Source organism: Panthera leo, chromosome B4 (assembly GCF_018350215.1).
Source record: "Panthera leo isolate Ple1 chromosome B4, P.leo_Ple1_pat1.1, whole genome shotgun sequence".
Taxonomy (NCBI): domain Eukaryota; kingdom Metazoa; phylum Chordata; class Mammalia; order Carnivora; family Felidae; genus Panthera; species Panthera leo.
This window is the reverse complement of record NC_056685.1, coordinates 79942497-79961237: the sequence shown is the minus strand read 5'-3', so window position 1 is coordinate 79961237 and position 18741 is coordinate 79942497. Positions and strand designations below refer to the sequence as shown.

The following is an 18741-nucleotide window of genomic DNA, read 5'->3' as shown; positions in this document are numbered from 1 at the left end:
ACCTGAGCTGAAATCCTAAGCTTAACCGACTGAGCCACCCAGGTGCTCCTAATGTTTATTTATTTTAGAGAGAGAAGGCATGCTTGAGAGTGCAAGCTGGGTGGTCGGGGGTGGGGGGGGAGGGTGCTGGCGGTGGGGGAGAGTGCAAACGGGGGAGGGGCAGGGAGAGAGGGGGACAGAGGATCTGAAGTGGGCTTTGTGCTGACAGCAGAGAGCCAGATGAGGGGCTTGAACTCTCGAACCGAACTCTCGACCGGCGAGATCGTGACCTGAGCTGAAGTTGGACGCCTAAACCACTGAGCCACCCAGGTGCCCCTGGCCCCTGGACTTCTCCACCATCCTGACCCCGCTTCCCCTGATCTGTTTTTTTTTTGTTTTTTCTCTTAACATTTATTTATTTTTGAGAGACAGAGTGACAGAGCATGAGTGGGGGAGGGGCAGAGAGAGAGGGAGATACAGAATCTGAAGCAGACTCCAGGCTCTGAGCGATCAGCACAGACCCCGATGCAGGGCTCGAACCCACAGACGGCAAGATGATGACCTGAGCTGAAGTCGGATGCTTAACCGACTGAGCCGCCCCCCGCCCCCGCCCGGCGCCCCAACCCTGATCTGTTTTTTTTTCTATACCCCTATCACTTTCTAATATACAATATGGTTTACCTATTTAATAAATATATTGTGTATTATCTGTCTCTTCTGCTAAAATGTAAGCTCCACAGAGGCAGGGGTCTTTGTTCACTGATGCATCCCAAGGACCTGGAATAGTGCTCAATAATTGCTTAGTGAGTAAATATGAAGGATGAGGTTAACCAGGGGAGGGTTTGGAGAGGAAGACAGGGGGAGGCCATCCCAGGTGTGGGGTTAACTTGGGCCTTATCTCACTACCGGCCATGTGTGAGGATCTGGGAGTCAAGGAGATGGGTACGGTGCAAGATTGGGCCAGTGCATCGCCCAAAAAGGAGAGATTCAGTTGCCAAAGGGACTGGCCTGGATTTACCCCCTGCTGGAAGACTTGGCTTTGGGTTGGGATTTCCTTAACTCCACGGCCAAAGTGTAATTTGGGCTAATAATACCGAAGGGATGTGCCAAGCAAGCATGACGTGGTTGGCAGTAATGGCTGGGCCAGGAGTTCAGAGGCCTTCAAGGTGGGGAGAGGGTGGCTGATTGCGTACGTGGGGCGGGGGAGGGAACCAAGTCACCATCTCCAAGAGGAGGATCCCCCCCCACACTGAGGGCAAAATAAAAGATCCCAGGCTGCACCTGGAGTAGAAGGAAGTGGAGCGAGGCATCAAGAAAGACTTGCCAACCGTGCAACAGGTGGAAGAGGGAAGGTGTGGAGCCGTGTGCGCTGGGGATCCCGAGCAGGCTAGGCTGATGCCGAGGGCCCTGCAGGCCTGTGAGAGAGACCATGGGATGGCAGGGTGGAAGGCCAGGCCCTTGAGCAGCTTCTGCCTCTGCCCGGCCCCACCCCTCCCTGTCACCTGCAAGGCTTCCAAGCTCCTAGGGCGTGGGAGGGGAGACTGACAGCATTTGGTGGCCCAGACCCCACTGGTCCACGTGTGGGCCTTTAGCACTTCTCCTCAAATCCCCAGTGCTCAGCTCAGCTTTGCGGTGACTTCAGGGGACAAGCCGCGCGAGGTAGAAAGTATCTTAGGAGACGGATACAAGATAGTGGTTGGTGTGGTAATAATGGAGACAGGACCCAGGTGGCCTGGGAGTCCCGAGGATGGGAGGGAGACTTACTTGTCACTGTATCACTTTTGGTGCCTTTTGAGTTTTCAACCACGTACATATATTTCCTATTCAAAAGACATAAAATAATTAAAACAGGACAAAACAACCACAGCAGCAACAAAGAATAGATCCAGGGAAGCGGGAACCTAATGCCTGCGATGGCTACGCTGAGGACGCTGACCTAGCTCTTCCGTCCCCTCTGCACCCTCCTCCTCATCTGGTATCTCCGTTCTCTAGAGGGCCAGAGAGGGGTGTGGCTGGTCTGATGTCACACAGCATTTAGGGGCTAGCAAACGTCTGTGGCCAGGTGTCCAGACTCTGGAAAGTTGACAGGGTCAGCTTTCTCTCTTGGTCTTCAGTGGTCTGTCCTCCCCCTTGACCTGTCCATGTTGTTTGCAAGGCTGTGCATATGCTACAGATCAGCCTTCAAAGAGGCATCCTTTTTTTAAAGATTTTTTTTTTCTAACGTTTATTGATTTTTGAGAGAGAAAGAGACAGAATGCAGGCAGGGCAGGGGCAGAGAGAGAAGGAGACACAGAATCCAAAGCAGGCTCCAGGCTCTGAGCTGTCAGCACAGAGCCCGACCCAGGGCTCAAACTCACAAACAGCAAGATCATGACCTGAGCTAAAGTCCAACGCTTAACCTACTGAGCCACCCAGGCGCCACCACCCCCTCCCCCCAAAGAGGCATCTGAAAAGGTGCGTGGTCTTTTTTTTTTTTTTTAATTTTTTTTTTAACATTTATTTATTTTTGAGACAGAGAGAGACAGAGCATGAATGGGGGAGGGTCAGAGAGAGGGAGACACAGAATCTGAAACAGGCTCCAGGCTCTGAGCTGTCAGCACAGAGCCCGACGCGGGGCTCGAACTCACGGACCGCGAGATCGTGACCTGAGCCGAAATCGGGCGCTTAACCGACTGAGCCACCCAGGCGCCCCAAAGGTGCGTGGTCTTAAATGCCATCTTTCTCAGAGTGTTGCGTGTTTACGGAGCTCTCCTCTGTGCCCCACTCCCCTCCATGTGCATCTGATAGTTTATTCCTTCCCTTCCTGCCTCCTTCCTCTCCACCTCTCCCGACCACCAAAGTGGCTCTCCACTGCAATTCAGCCCTGCCCGTGACAAGACACGTGACCCTGAGCCAGTCATTTAACCTTTCTGTGCCTCTGTTTCTTCATCTATAAGCGCGGAGCGTGACCTTCCTCCCACGGCTCCTCATTCATCCATTTGTACAACAAGCGTGTATTCTGTGCCAGGCGCTGAACCCAGCACCGAGGATCACACGAGACAATATGTGTGGAATTAGTACAGAGACACAGAGAGTTATTGCCAAGGCCTCCTTCCTTGGATGCTTTGCTGGGCTGGATGCTCTACGTCCTCGTCTACATGCCTCTGGAAGAATTTCTTCAGTCTATGCCCAACCTCTCAGCTTCCAACACCGCTCCTGACATCCTCCTCTGGAGAAAGTGTCAGGGGCTGCAGCAATAGCCTTTTTCCCAGGCGTTTCCACTGGACTAGATCCCGAGGGCCTCACTTTGCCTGCAGTAAGGAATAATGCTGAAATTCGCCTGTGGGTCTTGGTCTGGAACTTGAAAAGTGTCCACCTCTCTTGCCCTCTGGGGGCCCCATCCCTGATAATCTGCTCATTTCTCTCCCTCCTCTGCTCATTTCTCTCCCTTCCTGAGCCTCACACCGCCTTGGGGACTGGCACAGAGGCAAAGATTCTGGAACTGGAAACTCTCACATACGCCTCCCTCTAAATCTAACCTGGGCTGTGGATGAAAGCTGGTCCCTTCTGTCAAACAACCACCACAACCTCAGAGCATAAAAGAGAGCTTGTTTCAGATAGAGGAAAGAGAAGTTTCCAGAGCTCTTGGAGAGAGATTGTCCCCACTTGCTGCCTGGCCATTGAAGATTGGGTGAGTATGACTTAGAGGGAGGGATGTTTGTGGAAAAGTTGTGCCGCTTCGGCCTTGGTCACGACAAAATCCCAAGTCAAGTCAAAGCGATGATGCTGGACAATGGGGAAGGAGGGAGACACATCCTGTTTGTTGGGAACAGGCTTGAGGAGAGAGGTTTCGTGAGGGGTTCGATGGAACCACTCAGGTCCCCCAGAGGCCGGAGGAAGGAGATGACCTGAGCCTGCAAAGGATTTGGGGATGCCATGATGTCGCAGGGACTGTGGGGAAGCCAGGGACATGTCAGCTCATCTGTGTCTAGAGCACAAACCCCACGGACAGGGACCAGGTTCTCTCGAACTGCACAAAGCCTCACACCGGGCACTGGAGAATCTGACTGAGGAGGGCAAGTCCTTCCCTGGAAGATGGTGCCAGCCCCGCCCTCAGGAAAGGACAGCTGCTTTAGAGTCCCAGCAAAAAAATGATTCCAGACTGTGGAACCCGAAAGTGCTTCATGGACGAGTTCCTCAGTCCTGCCTACCACAGCCTGCTTTGATCTCACAGTTACTGTGGGATGTCGCCCATCCCCGGAAGACTAACTGAGCAAGGAATAAGGGTCTTGCTTTCAGGTCTAGTCTGTGGACCACGGGAGGCAAAAGAAGTTGGCCAAACTTCCAAGCACCTGTCTCAGCTCCTGGGGAGCCCCATGGAGCGTGAAGGAAGGGGTTCCTCTATGGAGCTGCCACAGGCCATGAGGATGGATGCAGAGCAGCAGAGGGCAAGGGGGGTGGAAAGGCCAGAAGAGGTGGGGCTCCTAGAACCCCTCCTGGCTGCAGGTGAGGGAGCTCCTCTGGGTGGTCAGGCCCCTTCCCCCGGCCCAGGACAGACTGCAGCTTCTGGAAGGCAGGAGCTGGTCCTGCATCCTTTAGGCAGCCCCGGTGCCCAGCACAATGCAGACACTCAAAACTCATGTATTGACTGAATAAATGAGCCTGGGGGCCAAAAGCTAGGCCAGCCAGCAGATGGAGTCGGCCTTGGATACGGGCTCCCCCCATTTGGGCCTCAGTTTCTCCATGTGTAATGTGAGGGGGCTTCCGTAGCTTATCCCTAAGGTTCCCAGCAACCTGTTTGCTCTCTTTTTTCCAAATTCTCCTCCCCCCCCCCCCCCAGTAAAACCCTTCTCTCCCACGAATTCTCTCCCATTCTCTGCACCCCTGCTCAGTGCCTCCCCCCACCCGCGCCAGCCAACTTGCTCCTGTTTCGCCCTTTACAGGTGTTTCTCTTTCTGCTTCTGGCCATTCCTCCCAGCATGCCCCGGCCCCCTCCCCGGAGCCTCCGTATTGGGGTTCCCCTCCCTGCCCCTCGCTGGTTCTAGCGCCCCCTTCAGCGCCCTTAGGCTCCAGGGCGGGAGCTGGGAGGAGGGGGGTCCCAGAGCAGCCTTGGGGCCTGCCCAGGTCCCCCTCCCCGCAGTGGTGCCAAAGCGCGCCCTCTCCCCTCGCTAATGCGATCTGGAGAGACCCTGGCGGGCGGCGGGCAGTCTGGGCTGAGCGTCCCGGGCGGCGCTGATGGATGGTCCCCTGACAGTAATCGCGGAATGAGGACGCGCTGGCGACGCTCTCGCCCGAGGCCGGCTGTTTGGCTAGCCCGGGAGTCCCTCCTCCAAGGCGCGGGGGCCCCCAACCCACCTGGCTTTGAAGAGGCCTGCGGCCTCCGGGTCAGGGCTGAGATGGGGTCTCTCCCTGCCCTCTTTCCCTTGGAGACCTCGGTTTCTGTTTTGAAATCATCCTTGGGTCCTACGCTGCAACTGTGATTCTGAACAAGCCACTCACTCATCTGTCTCCAGCCTCAGTTTCCCCTTCTGTATAATAGGAAATAATGGTCTTTCCAAGCCTGGATGGAGAGTGTTAACAGCCAAGGAGAAAACACGGGGGGAAATTACCATCTCCCTTAAGCTGAAATTGATTTTCACTTTTAGTTTACAGTGCTCAGAAGAATACAGGCTAATGTACTGCTCGGAATGAGAGCTGGGTGGATATCCACACACAGAACATATATTTATGCACGTCCGCATGTCATATAATGTTTTGGGGTGTCTAATAAGTACACCTGAAAGTAAGAGATGGCAGTCAGCGTTGCTAACGTGTGTTTAAAGAGAAGCACAGCAGCGCGACATTTCTCCAGGGAGGTGGCCGCCTGGAGCAGGACCCTTCCTCCACTCTACTGAGACCCGCCCACTCACCGAAACCTCATTCCTTATCCTGTCTTGGGATCCCCTTCAATCCAGGGCTAGGCTGACTCAGGGCTGTGAGGAGAGAATCTTTCTTGGGGAAATGTTCTCAGACGATTTCCCAGCCCCCTCACCCACTTCTGGGTGACACAGAGTTCTAAGGCTCTTCCACTCCTTCAACCCAAGGGATCCCCATGGGGGGGGCGGGGGGGGGGCTGGCCCTGCAGAGGGGCCCGGGGCAAGGATCCAGAACCAATTACAATTCTGAGAGCACACCCAGACGCCTCCTCACTCCCTTTTAACCTTTCTCTCTCGTCAGGAACCAAATTGAGTTAGTCTTGAGTTTTGATTTAATTCCCGAAATGGAGTCATAATCTGTTTAGTGTCCTTTTTCCCAAGTCCTGGGTACTGAAGTGTGCGTGGGGGGTGGGGGAGTTAATGAGAGAGTTGCTCTGTGGCCTGTGGAGAACCCTCACACACACTTAACCTCCCAACACCACCAAAGAGCAGGAGACACCAGGAATGCCACTGGTGGTATAATGGTGATGGTGATGACAATGGTGATGTTAGAGATGCCGGCTAGTATTTACTGGGCGCCTACTGTGTGCCAGTACTGAGCTGGGCCCTGTACATGCATCTCTCCCAATGACCTTCCAGGGAGGTACCATGAATGTTTCCAATTTACAGATGTAGAAACTGAGACTTCGGTTAATTTCAGGAGCTTATGCTGTGTCCACAGCTATTCATTGAACAGCAGAGCCCCAATGTAAAACCACACAGTCTGTGCTCTTCTCCACTTAGCTGGGTGAGACAGAAAGTTCTACAAGCCCCAGCTCCCTCATTTGCACAACACAAACAATAAATAGGGATAATAACACGCTCCTTTCATAGGGTTGTTCTGTTGATTAAATGAGATACGTATTTGCTGCATTCAGGGTAAGCATTTAATTGCTTAAGTGCCTTCAACACTGGGGTGGATGGAGTAGGGCAAAGGAATGGGTACAGTGCTGGGGGGGGGGTGACTGTTTATTATAAGTTGTTCCTGCTGATAATAATAGCATGTATTAGAGAACGTGCTGGGCACAGGCAGTCCTACAAGGAAAAGATTGCTACGCCTGTTTCACAGATGAAGAAACTGAGTTTCAGATAAATTAAGTAAATGGCCTAAAGCCAACCGGTTAATAAATGGCAAAGTGGTGCTTGTATTCAAACAGTGGGCCCTTGGACTCCCAAGCCTGCCACCCCCGGTGCCCCAGGGGGGTCACCAGAAACTGGCCTCCCCTGGAGGAGGTGGGGGGAGGGGAGGGCAACACCCTCTACCACCTGCAACCCAATTTTCTCCAGGTGAGCAATGTTTCCTTAAAGGAACAGGAGGAAAGTCAACAACGAGGCAGCTGAGACAGGTTCTCCCTCCCCCAAAGCCAAAGTGGAGCCTCCCTTCCCTCCCTCTCCTCACTCCCCTGATTCCTCTGCGCTCAAGTTTGTGGCCATTAAATAGAAGAGGAGAAAGTTTGAATCAGGCATGAAATATTTATCAGTTAATTACAATATGCAGATTCTGTTCCTGGGGGTGATTTATCTTTTTGGAAATATAGGAAAAGATCCTGGAAACTTGTATCCTAATTGCTTGGCCTATTATTGTAGCAACCAGGTAGAAATTCCATTTACTATGTAACTACAAATTCTCCTACTGGCTGCCTCTGCCTCTGTCACTGGTGGTCTGGGACTGGATGCTTTTTTGAGGAGAGAGGGGCCTCTCCGAGGTCAATCTGTCCATTCCCCTGTTTCCTCTTGGGGAGGCCCCTTTCAAAACCCTAGTGATGGTAGGAAATGAAAAAGATGAGAGTCTCTAAAATTCTGAAGTGTCCAGAGAAGCCAATGCTAAGTGGCACCCTCCCCCAATGAGGCAATGAGGGCTGAGGCTGTGAAAATGCCCACACTTGGAAGAGCTCTCAGCTGGCAGCCTCTCGCCTCCCATATCACCTCCTAGGGCCCATACCTCAACCCCAGGCTGCACATTAGCATCACCGGAAGAGTTTTCCAACCAGATGCTTAGGCACTACTCCAGGCCAACCAAATCAGAATCCCTGGAGGGGGGGACCCGGGCATCAGTATTTTTTAAAGCTCCCCAGTGGGTTCCAATGTGCGGCAACAGATGAGACCCTCCGGGGCTAACAGGAGGGTATGGCTCCCTGGTGAGGGGGCCCTGCTCCTCTGTGTGACTATGTAATTTTTATCACTCCCTTTCAGGTGGTGGAGGGGACAATCCCTTCACTTTTATTGGAATCTGAAGAGCATCCTTTATTCCCCTTACCAGAAGCTTCTAATATTAATAACTACCATTTATCAAGCCCCTGCTGAATGCTCGGATCTATGCAAATAAAATTTAATCGGATCTACACAACTCTGTGAGGTCAGTGGGTATGTCCATTTTATGGAGGGCTCAGGGAGGTGAAGGAATCTGCCTCGGGTTCTACAAACTGGCAAGTGACGGCTCTGGGATTTGAACTCAGAGCCTGTGCTGTAACCACTGTTACAGATTCTCCCAGATTCTCCGGGCTGGAAGTGCTTCAAAGCTAGTATGGGAAGGGCCTGGGGATCATCTTGGGGAGGGGAAAGGCAAGGGAGACAAGAAGGGGGCATGTGGATGGAGCTCGGAGAAAAGAGGGCTGTGGGGGGAGGGGCCGGGGTGTGTGGGGATGACCGGAGGTACCAAGAGGAAGAAGGTGTGGCGAGGGAAGGGGGCAGTGGTGGTGGAGAAAGCTGGGGGAAGGGGTTCAGGAGCGGGAGCTGGCAATCAGAACGCTGGGAAAGGTGAGTTGTGCCCACCGAGGACCAGGACCGGGTAGCTGGAGAGGGGGAGGGACCTTGTGTCAGAGGAGGGGTCTTTGTGAGGCACGCAGCAGTGAGGAATGCCCGCCATGAATACTAAGGGCAAGAAGAAGAGAAAGGGCCAGAGGGGGCTGGGTGATGTTTAGCGGCCGGGGTGATTAATGGGGGTGAACGGAGGGTGAAACTCAAACCCTTCGAACGGAGATGGTGGGGAATGGTTGTCCAAGAACAACAGCGCACTGTTTCATCGAGAAAGCCAATGTCCAGAGGAGGGGCGGGTGGGGAGGGCGCCTGGGCGCAGTCGCTCCTTTCCTTTTTCCCAAGGTCTCTTTATTTGCCATCAGACAGTAAATTAAAATATGCTCGCCAACTCCCGGGGACTCTCCAGAGGGGCTTCCTACCTGCCTCCTGGCTTGGGGGAGACCAAGGATGCTGGAGTGACTTGGGGAAAGAGCAGCTGAGGTCTGGGATGGCAGCTGAGATGTCTCCACGGTCTGCTCCACTGGGACATGAAATGGCCATGTGCTGGCCGGGCCACAGGTCCCCTCTGGACCAGGCGGGCACTGAGCAAGTCACAGGGGCTGGGTCCCCACACGTCCTGTGAAAGGTGGCGGTGTTCTCAGAGTAAAGTTCTCAGGGCAGTCACAGCGTGAGGGAGGCATTGCCTCCATGAGGCAGAGTTGGGGGAAGGAGGAGGGAAGGCCCTGGATTGGGGTGCGGATCTGGGTTTGAGGAACAGAGGTTAAAACTCTCAGGAAATAGGAGGTCTGAACCCCCTCCTTCATTTTCTACCTTCTGCCTTTCTCTAGATGCAACTTTGGGAACTGCCTCTGCCTCCACCCCCCCCCTCCACCACCCCTATCCCGGTCAGCATTCTCAGAGGGCAGGGAAAGAGGGGAGAGGGAATGAAGAAAATGTCTCCGTGCAGGGGGAGGTGAGCTGCAGGCAGGGATTCGGATGGAAATTATCTCACAGGAGACAATTTTCTCCCTCTCTAGGCCCTTACAGATGTGAAACAACGGGCAGATCCCACTCCCCACCCCCAAACATCCAAGAGCATGGTGTATCTTGAAGCCTTTGCCGCTTCAAGGGAGTGGGGTAGGAGGAAAGGGAGGCCAGGAAAAGGAGGGGCCAGTATTCAGGGGTCTCCGGAGGGCTGAGGGAGACCAGCTTGTCCTAGGGCAGGGGAGGCAGGAGGTCCAACCTTGATCCCAGATCACTTGGATTGTCGCACCTGGGTGTCCTTTGCCACCAGGCCTTACCCCCTGTCTCCACACACAGCTCGGCTAACCTGCTTCTCTCGTTGGAGTCTTACTCACAGTCTCCACTCCACCTTTCTAGGAGCCAGGCCTACAAAGCGCTTTGAAATCTGAAGTTAGTGGGTGGTGGTTAATGGAGCGCAAACACTCTGTGAGGTGCAAACATGACCTGACTGGTAATGTGGCAACCGTTCCACACAGGGGCCGAGTTCAAGGGCTGCCTTCCAGAGGACCAGGCCTCAGTTTGCTTGTTCTGAGGGCAGGGGCTAACAGAGGGTGCCCTGTGCTTCACAGAGGAGAAGGAAATAAATGAGCCCACTGGAGAACAACGGCCACAATCAACGGTCTTAATTATGAATTAATAATTCATAATTATTCCAGACTTGCAGATAAGCACAAGCCCGCTGAAATTATTTCCCAGGGAGGAATTCAGTTGGAGGGGGTGGGAAGGGGACTGCATTGCGGCCATTACTTCTAGAGGCCCTGAAGATCATTCCTCTGCTTCCCAACCAGAACGTGGAAGAGATTCATGAGCTGCTTGGTGGGTTCCCCCTTACGGCTATTACCCGCCCCCCATGCTTCTAAACACAGGGCCACACTTCCTCCCCATTCTACCCTGCCAAAGGGACCTCAGAACCTAGACCCTGGATTTCTGTGGTCTCTCTGGCCCCTGCTGCCTGTCCTGCTTTTTATACAAAGATGGGTGTCTCTTCTCCCTCTCTCTCCTCCCTTCTCATGGAGATTGTCTAGGAGGCCTCATGGTGGTGGAAGGTCTTCCAGTTCTAGGTGGGAAGAGAAACAGGGAGTACCCCTTCTAGTGTGGATGCTGTTAGCTCCAGGGTCTGGGTTCGAGGGGCTGACGCTGACCTACTGAGAAGACATCATGGGATGTCTTGGTGGTGGGGCCTAAACAGGGCCAAGGAGGCATACCCACCCCCAGACCCAGCTCCCTGCTGCTCTCCTCTCCAACATCCATAATTCCAAGTTCCCATTTTTTAAATCTCTTAAAGGAAGCTCAAAGAGCTACTCAGACCCTCACAGCTCCAGATCTCCTCTCTCTCAGGGAATCTGAAAAGGAGAGATTCCTGTTTCTCCCCAAATTCAATGCCTTAGACCACAAAGGGGCCTTATTATCTTCTGGCCATTAGGAGACCCTTGACCACCATCTCTGCTGTGGAACCACCTTCTTCAATATTCTAGAAGAAAGAAGGAGCAAGTGGCCAGTGGCCAAGAGGATCTGGCATTAGAAAGAATTTTCAATCCCAATTCTACAATTTTCCCATCAGCCTCAGCAGTTGCACCAAATCTGCATGTGAGGCTACATCTCAGGATGAAGGGAGTTGGCACAAGCGGACCTAAAGCACTCTTTTCCAAACCTGTGGGTGCAAGGATGTGCTTGAAAATCTGCTTCTGGCCTAGGTGGATGGTCAGCGCAGCACACCCAGGGGGGACCCACTGCCATGGGGACCACACAACCACCCTTCACTTCAAGCTCCTTCCCTGGCCCCACTTTTGGTCTCAAGAGAGGGATCAGTTAGGCGTGATCCAAATTATCCAGATAATTAATTGTGGAAGCACGACTTGCGTTCTCTTAAAATGCCACTCCTTTGGCCTCCAGAGATCATTAAATCCCTTCCCTAGCTCCTCCTATTCTCTACCCGCCTCCCCAACGTACTCCAAAATCTTAGCTACGAAAAAATCCTAAAGTAGGGGAACAAACTTTCCTGATCTACCATTTTTTCCCCACCTGCAACTCCTGTCCCCTCCCCCCAAATTTTCTCTCTTCTGAGCCTCCGCTCTTCGCTTCTTTAAAAAAAAAAAAAAAAAAAAAAAAAAAAAAAAAAAAAAAAAAAAAAAAAAAAAAAACGAAGAAGAAGGAATTTTCAATAGTCCCACTTGTCAAGCGAAGACCATCTTTTAACCTTCAACAGCAGCGAAAGCCGTGTGAACTCTCGGTGAACCAAGATTGAAGTCATAAATCACGCGTACAAAGGCGGCTGCGGAGGCTGGCGCGGGCTGCTGCACCTTTAACGCTTTCTGGGGCTGACAGGCGGCGGCCCAGCTAAAGTTCACAGCGCCCGGGGAGGGCCCGCCCCCGCCTCCCCTCCCCCGGCCCGGGCCCCGGCCTCGGCCCCCGGCCCGCCCGGCCCAGCCCGCGCGAGCCTCGCCCGGAGGCCCCGAGCTGCTCTCGCGCGCGCAGGAGGGGGGGGGACATTCTCTCTCCCGCCGCCCGCTCGCTGCTCGGCCGCTCGGCCGGCGCCCCCACCCCGCCCCGCTTGCTGTATTTAAATAGGCAACTGGATCCACACGGACACAATAATTTAGCTTGTCTATGGCATTTTCTACAGGACCCCAAGAGATGGACCTTCCACTCCCCCTTTTCTCTCTAGAACTGGCATCTTTCATCTCTGTCTATACGGGCCCAATTATACAGATCCTTGGGGTTCCAATAGGATCTGAAGCATTGGAACCAAGAACACCTGGCCATAATTAGAAAGGATTTTCTTTTTCGTTACCTTGTCTTTCTTTTCCTTTTTTCCCCCTTTCCCTTAAAAATTCTATTGTTTTAATTTCAGGTATTTATCTGCTTTTAAGAGGGCTAGAATTAACCACGGTGAGGGCGGGGTAGGAGGGGTGGGGGGAAAGCCCAGCCTTCAGCCCCTTGCAGAGATCGCCAGGCTTCCGAGCCTGCCCCGCCTCGCTTCCTTTCCTTGGCCTTCGGCCTCCTCCTCCTCCTCAGATCGTTTTTTTTTTTTTTTCCTCCCCCCACCGTCTTCTCTCCGGTTTAATTAAAGTTTAGCGACTCCACTTGCCTTTTTTCTCCTCTCTCTCCGAAAGCGGAAACCTGACAGACCAGCGGCCATGGGCCAAGCAGCCCCGTGGCCCCAGCACAATCTGGGCCCGCCACCGTCAGGGCCTCCCCCTCGCCCGCCACCCTCCGCCGCCGCCGCCAATGGCCTCCTGAACTGGTGCGCAGCCCCTCCACCATCCCGCAGGTGTGCAGCCGCCGGCCTGAGGGATCTGAATGACCGGGGCTGGGGTAGGGGTGTCCTGCCTTCCCCTAAACCCACCCCTAGACTTGCTCCAGAAAGTTTGGAGGGTGGGTACACCCCGACTGAGGTAATCAGCTCCCCCAAACCCATGGCTGACTAATATGATATGACAAAAGCTGGTGATGGATTTGGTATATGTTAATTCACAATGCCCTTTCCTCCAGAATTTAACTATAAGTTAATACACACCGGAAACCACGCGCATACACGCTCGTTAATGGGCTTAGGTATTAGCGAGTCCTAACGATGCATACAAATGTGCTCTGCGCTCTGTAGGCCCCTCAAGATTTATGGGCCTTGAGCTCTCTGAAGCTGTAAACAAGGAGAAAAAAAGAGAAAGAGAGAGAGAGACTGGGGGAAAGAGACAGAGGCCTGACTCACCCCTCCAGGTTGTGGGAGAGAAGGGATCTCTGCAAGTGGGTTCTTATGTATTTTGCTTTCCTTACAAGCTCGGTGTCTGTGGGTTTCGGCATGGGGCTGGGGCTGGGGCTCGGGTGGTGGTTGCCCTGAATGCTGCTGGGATGCGTGGGCAGTGTGGTGTTTGTGTGCTGGGGTAGGAGGACTCCTGCCTCCCAGGCCGGGGCCTGCATCTAGCAGATATCTGTGGGCGTATACCTGTGAGTGTGCAGTGTGCTAGGTGTGTGTGTGCATGCAAGTGCATGTGTGAGAAGCAGGCCTCCCTCTGGGCCTGGCTGCTGTCCCCTGAACCCGGTGAACAAATCTCTAACAACAGTCATAATAACAATAAATAATAAATAACAATAAAACAGTAGTTAACAGTCCCTCCCTAGCAGGGTAACAATAAAATGCAAGAGGAGATATTTTGAGGAGGGGCCAGGGGAAGGAGTCATGATCACAGCATCTGAGGGGAAGACAAGGAAGGGAGGGAGGGAGGAAGGAAGGATGGAAAGAAGGAAGGAAGGAAGGAAGGAAGGAAGGAAGGAAGTTAGCTTCTTCCTATGCCCTCGGGGGGCTGGGTTTGGGAACCCCCTCTCCAGACAAGGTCCTCTGGCTAGAGGAGGAGAGGGAGAGCCAGGAGGCCACTCTTTCCTGCTTCTTTTACTCTGGCTTTTGCTTTGTGCGATCAGGGGAGGGATCCCACATATGGGGGTGATTAGTGGCTTTGGGGTCTCTGGAGCCCCTGTTTTAAAGAGAAGAGCAAGCGGACAGGGTCAGACGAGGGGGCAGAGATGGATGAGGCGATGGCCAGAGCCAGGGGTCCCGGCCAGTCGGGCCGCAGAGGTGCTGGGGGAGGACCTGCCGCCGGGTATGGACAGAAGCAGAAAAACATTTATGGCCGCCTGCAAGAGAGAGGGGAGAGCAAGGCCGGGTTTCCGGTAGGCCAGGGAAAGTTCCCTTTCTAGGGGCTTTTCAAACAAACAAACAAACAAACAAAAACAACCACCACAACAGCAACAACAACAAAAAAGGAGAAGAAGGGAGGGGTTGAGGCGCGCTGAATTTTCCCTCGCGGTCTTGGAGCCTGCGGATTTCCATAAAAGAAGAGAAGACCACGCTCCCGGATCCTTCCACATCTGCCTCGTTTTCTCCAGGTACAATTTTCTGGTAATCTTATCTATGTATTTATCGTGTGTGGTGGGGAGTCACATGTGTAGGGATACGGCGCTCGCCCAGAGAGAAAGCCGCCCCACAGTTTCGGGTCTAACGAAATCCACCACCACCACCACCACCCTCCCCCTTTAAAAACAATTGTATCCCCCAAAAAGGAAAGAAAAAATCAAAGAGGAAATATAAAAACGCAAATTAGCCAAGTTTTTAAAAGAGAAAGGAAAGAAAAGGACAAAAAAAATGACCATAACAAACAAGCGTTGAGAACTTTTAAAAGATTTAAGTCACAAACCTTTTCAGAGGTTTTGATTCTTTTTCAACAGCCGGTGACCCATCTGGTCTGAAAGGGACGGAGAACTACACTTGCCACTGAGTCACTTCTTTAAGACCGGTGCACACACAAAGATTCGCAAGAGAACCCGGGGCGTCCTTGCATTTGAACACCACGCGAGGCGGAGGATACTGATAACCAGTCGGACAAAATACTAATAAAATAAAATGAAATCGGGGGAAGCGCTGAGTGCAGGGCGAGCAGCGAGAGGCCGGATCTTGGGTTCCAGGCGGCCCGGGGCGACGGGGGGGCGCCGAGCGGGGCCAGGCTCCTGCTGGCGACCCTGCTCCGTCTCGGCGTCCCCAGCCCGGCCCGCGGCCCCCTTCTCTCCAGCCTCCGCGCCCCTCCTGCCCTCTCGGCTCAGATGCCTGGTTCGGCCTCCCTGGTGCGAGAATTTGGGACCTAAGAAGGGGCAAAGTGACTCAAGCCAGACTCTCCATTTTTCTCCCCTAGGCCTCTCCACTTGCCCAGGCGCTCAGCCACCCGGGGACCGACACAACAGGGGCTTCTGGGCCGCTCCCTACCCACTCCTGTATGGTTTCCCCAAAGTCTAGCGACCTCCAACCCTCCTTGTTGGGGGGGGGGGGCAAATATCAGTGGCCAGACTCCTCTGCACCCTGTCATGGGTGACCTCACTTCAGGAATATCTTGAAGGAGAAGAAAAAGAAGGCCGGCTTAGAGCCGTGTTTACATCTAGTTCTACTGATCTGTTCACATCTGGAGAGTTTATTTATAACCCCCACTATAACTCTCCCTGTTTGGAGGCACTGATGTCTAGAAAATATTGCTCTATCTCTAACCATACCTAAATGTGCTGTGCTTGTATTTACAGATTTATGCTCGAGGAAAATATAATTATTTCCATTGTATTTGTGCATATACAATAGTTATAGAAGTAGATTTATATATGAGAAAATATACGACTCTCTTACAGCCATCCAGTTTTATGGACATTTGATATCCTGACAGATTTATATCTCCGAGCAGCTATATAGATAAATGTATATCGTTAGAATTATGTATCAGGAGATATATACTTATTGATTGTGATATAGAGTAGTTAGAACATTCACTCAGAGCCATATATGGCTGTGGAGATATTTCTATATTATTATCACTATATATAGGCATCTCTATTTATAACTACATAGTTATAAAAATAGACATAAGTAATTATAGTCCTATATGTACATGCTGCTATCTCTCTGTAGAGTTATAGACACTTGTGAATATAACTCTGTAGAGATATCTGTATGTATATAAGGGTGTAATTACCTCGTGATGTGTGTGTATTGGGGCTCAGACCAGTCTATCTCTGTACAGACATATTTATATGTAGGGGCTGAGAGAGACTTATTCACAGAAATATTTCCAGAGAGCCAACTGAAAAGCAGGATCGGGCCATCTAGGAAATCAGCTAGCAGAGTTCTTTACTTACGGGGAGAGGGCCACAAGGTAAACAGAACATAGGAAGCCTTGAGAAGAGGAGGCAAAATGACTGGGGTGTGGCGGGAACAGTCAAGGAGGACAGCGGTGAACCCCAGGCACTGCCTGAAGACAGGGAGCTGGTTTTGTGAGGGGCAGGTACAGATGGTCGTGGGCGCGGGTCTTGTGGAAGGGGAGGCCGGGAACAGTACCACAACCTGGAGGTACACTTCAGCTCCGCGGCCCGGGAGCAGGCCTTGGGTTTGGCTTTCATGCACTAAAGGCCAGCTACCACCTAGCCCCTTCTGCGTTCCTGGCACATTGCTCTTGAACCCCAGTTTCAGGGTCTCAGAAAGGTGGCTTCGGAGGTCAGGAGACTTAGGGACAGGACAGGGAGGGGTGCGCTTTCACTGCCTTTGCTCTCTGGGGCTACGGCCAGGAAAGCCAGGGACTGTGGCCAAATAAAGCTTGCTTTCACCGGGGGCCTCCTGTGCCCCTGGGGGGGCTGTGTGGTAGGAGCCTGTGTGGTAGTTTGAGGGGTGAATTTTCAAGTGTTGGGCTTATTCTGATGGGAGTTTCGGGAGGCCTTGCTCAACCCCCTTTTTTGGAGGCCCAGGCCTCAGGAGCTTAATCCTGCTCCATTGGGTCACTCCTCTGTTGCTCCCCAGCTTGGGGTTCCCTCCCTTCTGGGTACAGAAGGCTATACCCTCCAGCTTCCTACCAGCACTGCCCTGGGCCTTGAGGGGAGAATTTGCCTCTAATGTGTGGGGAACGTGGATCGGCACCTCTAGACCTCATTTCTCCCGCTCATATCTACCTGGCTCTCTCTCCAGCCTCCTTCCAGGTGCCAACTGGGCCCGGACTCCACAATTCTTCCCTGCCACCAACCATCCCAGGAGAAAAGACATTTTTCCCCTGGCCCCCGTTCTTTCCATCTTTCTTTCTTTAAACCAGGAAGTCACAGACCTCTTTGCTCAATGGTTTGTTTGAGGGAGTTTCCCTGCACTCAGGATCAGTGGCCGGTCAGGCTTCCAAGATCTCTAGGATTCTGGCAAGGAAGTGAAGACCCCTGGGCTGGGGTTAAATGCCAAGTGCCACCCTCCACACACCCCTGCCCACGGGATTGGAGCTTCTCCGGGACAAGGACTCTATCTTCTGCCTGACACAGAGGGGTAGCCCGATACGTGCTTGTGGAGATAAACCGAATGGCGGTCAGTGCAACAGCTTTTGGTGGAGAGAATCTCACCTTCTGTGGCCACTGCTGAGAGCTAGCTAGCAGGCACCTGGGGGCCCTGGCTGGAGCCAGGCCAGGAGCCCATGGTGGCTGGAGATTAGTGCCCAGCAGAGAGCAGCCTGAGCTGAGACAGGCGAGTAGGGGGTAGAGTGAGGCACCGAAGCCAGGATCTGCCCCCATAGAGTGACTCCATCCCCCACCCCAGCCTCCTGGCTCCCCAGACCCCCAAGCACATGAAAACTAAACCAGAACTGAGACCTGGACTGGGAAGGAGCTGCCTGTCAGCCTGAGGGCTCCAAAAAGGAACTACCACTTGGTCCCTTAAGAAAGACATAAATAGGGGTGCCTGGGTGGCTCAGTCAGTTGAGCGTCTGACTTCGGCTCAGGTGACGATCTCACGGTTTGTGGGTTCGAGCCCCATGTCGGGCTCTGTGCTGACATCTCAGAGCCTAGAGTCTGCTTTAGATTCTGTGTCTCCCTCTCTCTCTGCCCCTCACCCACTTGCACTCTCTCTCTCTCTCAAAAATAAATAAACATTAAAAAAAAAGAAATACATAAATAAAACAAAAAATAAATCAGCATGAGACAGGCACCCTGGTAGAAGGAAACCCCTCAGCTGGGCTCCAGGGATACTACCAAATGCATCAGAATAAATATTTTAAAAGTTTTTTCACTTAAAAAGTTCACAAATTTTCTGATTCGGTAATATTCTGTAATTAGGTTGTTTCATATAGTTCTTTTTTTTTTTTTTAAGTTTATTTATTTGTTTTGCGGGGGGGGGGGGGGGGTGGTGGTGCAGAGAGGGAGAGAATCCCAAGCAGGCTTTGCACCACCAGGGAAGAGCCACCAGCACAGAGCCCGATGTGGGGCTTGAACTCGTGAACCTCGAGCTCATGACCTGAGCTGAAACCAGGATTCGGACACTTAACCGACTGAGCCACCCAGGTGCCCTTCTTTTTTAACCTGTCATCACTCCCTGTAGATTTGGTCTGTGCAGAATAGGTCCTGGAGTTTGGGGAAGGCAGGTCACCGTGAGTGTATGGGGTGAGTATAGGCAGTTTCTCTATCTAGTGAGGATCTAGGTCTGCAGGGAAGGGTCAGCCTTGCCTCTCCCATCAAGGCCTGGAGCAAGGAAGACTCTCCCAAATGCGATTCCTTTTTTCCATAAGAGTCTTTAGGGGCA

General features: G+C 52.7%; 1 long non-coding RNA gene across 1 annotated transcript; it reads right to left on the bottom strand.

Annotated features, from left to right (window-relative positions):
- Positions 1-846: 846 nt before the first annotated feature.
- LOC122223593 lies at positions 847-14945 on the bottom strand. The gene is made up of 3 exons (XR_006204362.1): positions 14861-14945; positions 1744-1799; positions 847-1649 (listed from the first exon to the last, which is right to left on the bottom strand). It is a non-coding gene; the product is annotated as an uncharacterized LOC122223593 (long non-coding RNA).
- Positions 14946-18741: the final 3796 nt, after the last annotated feature.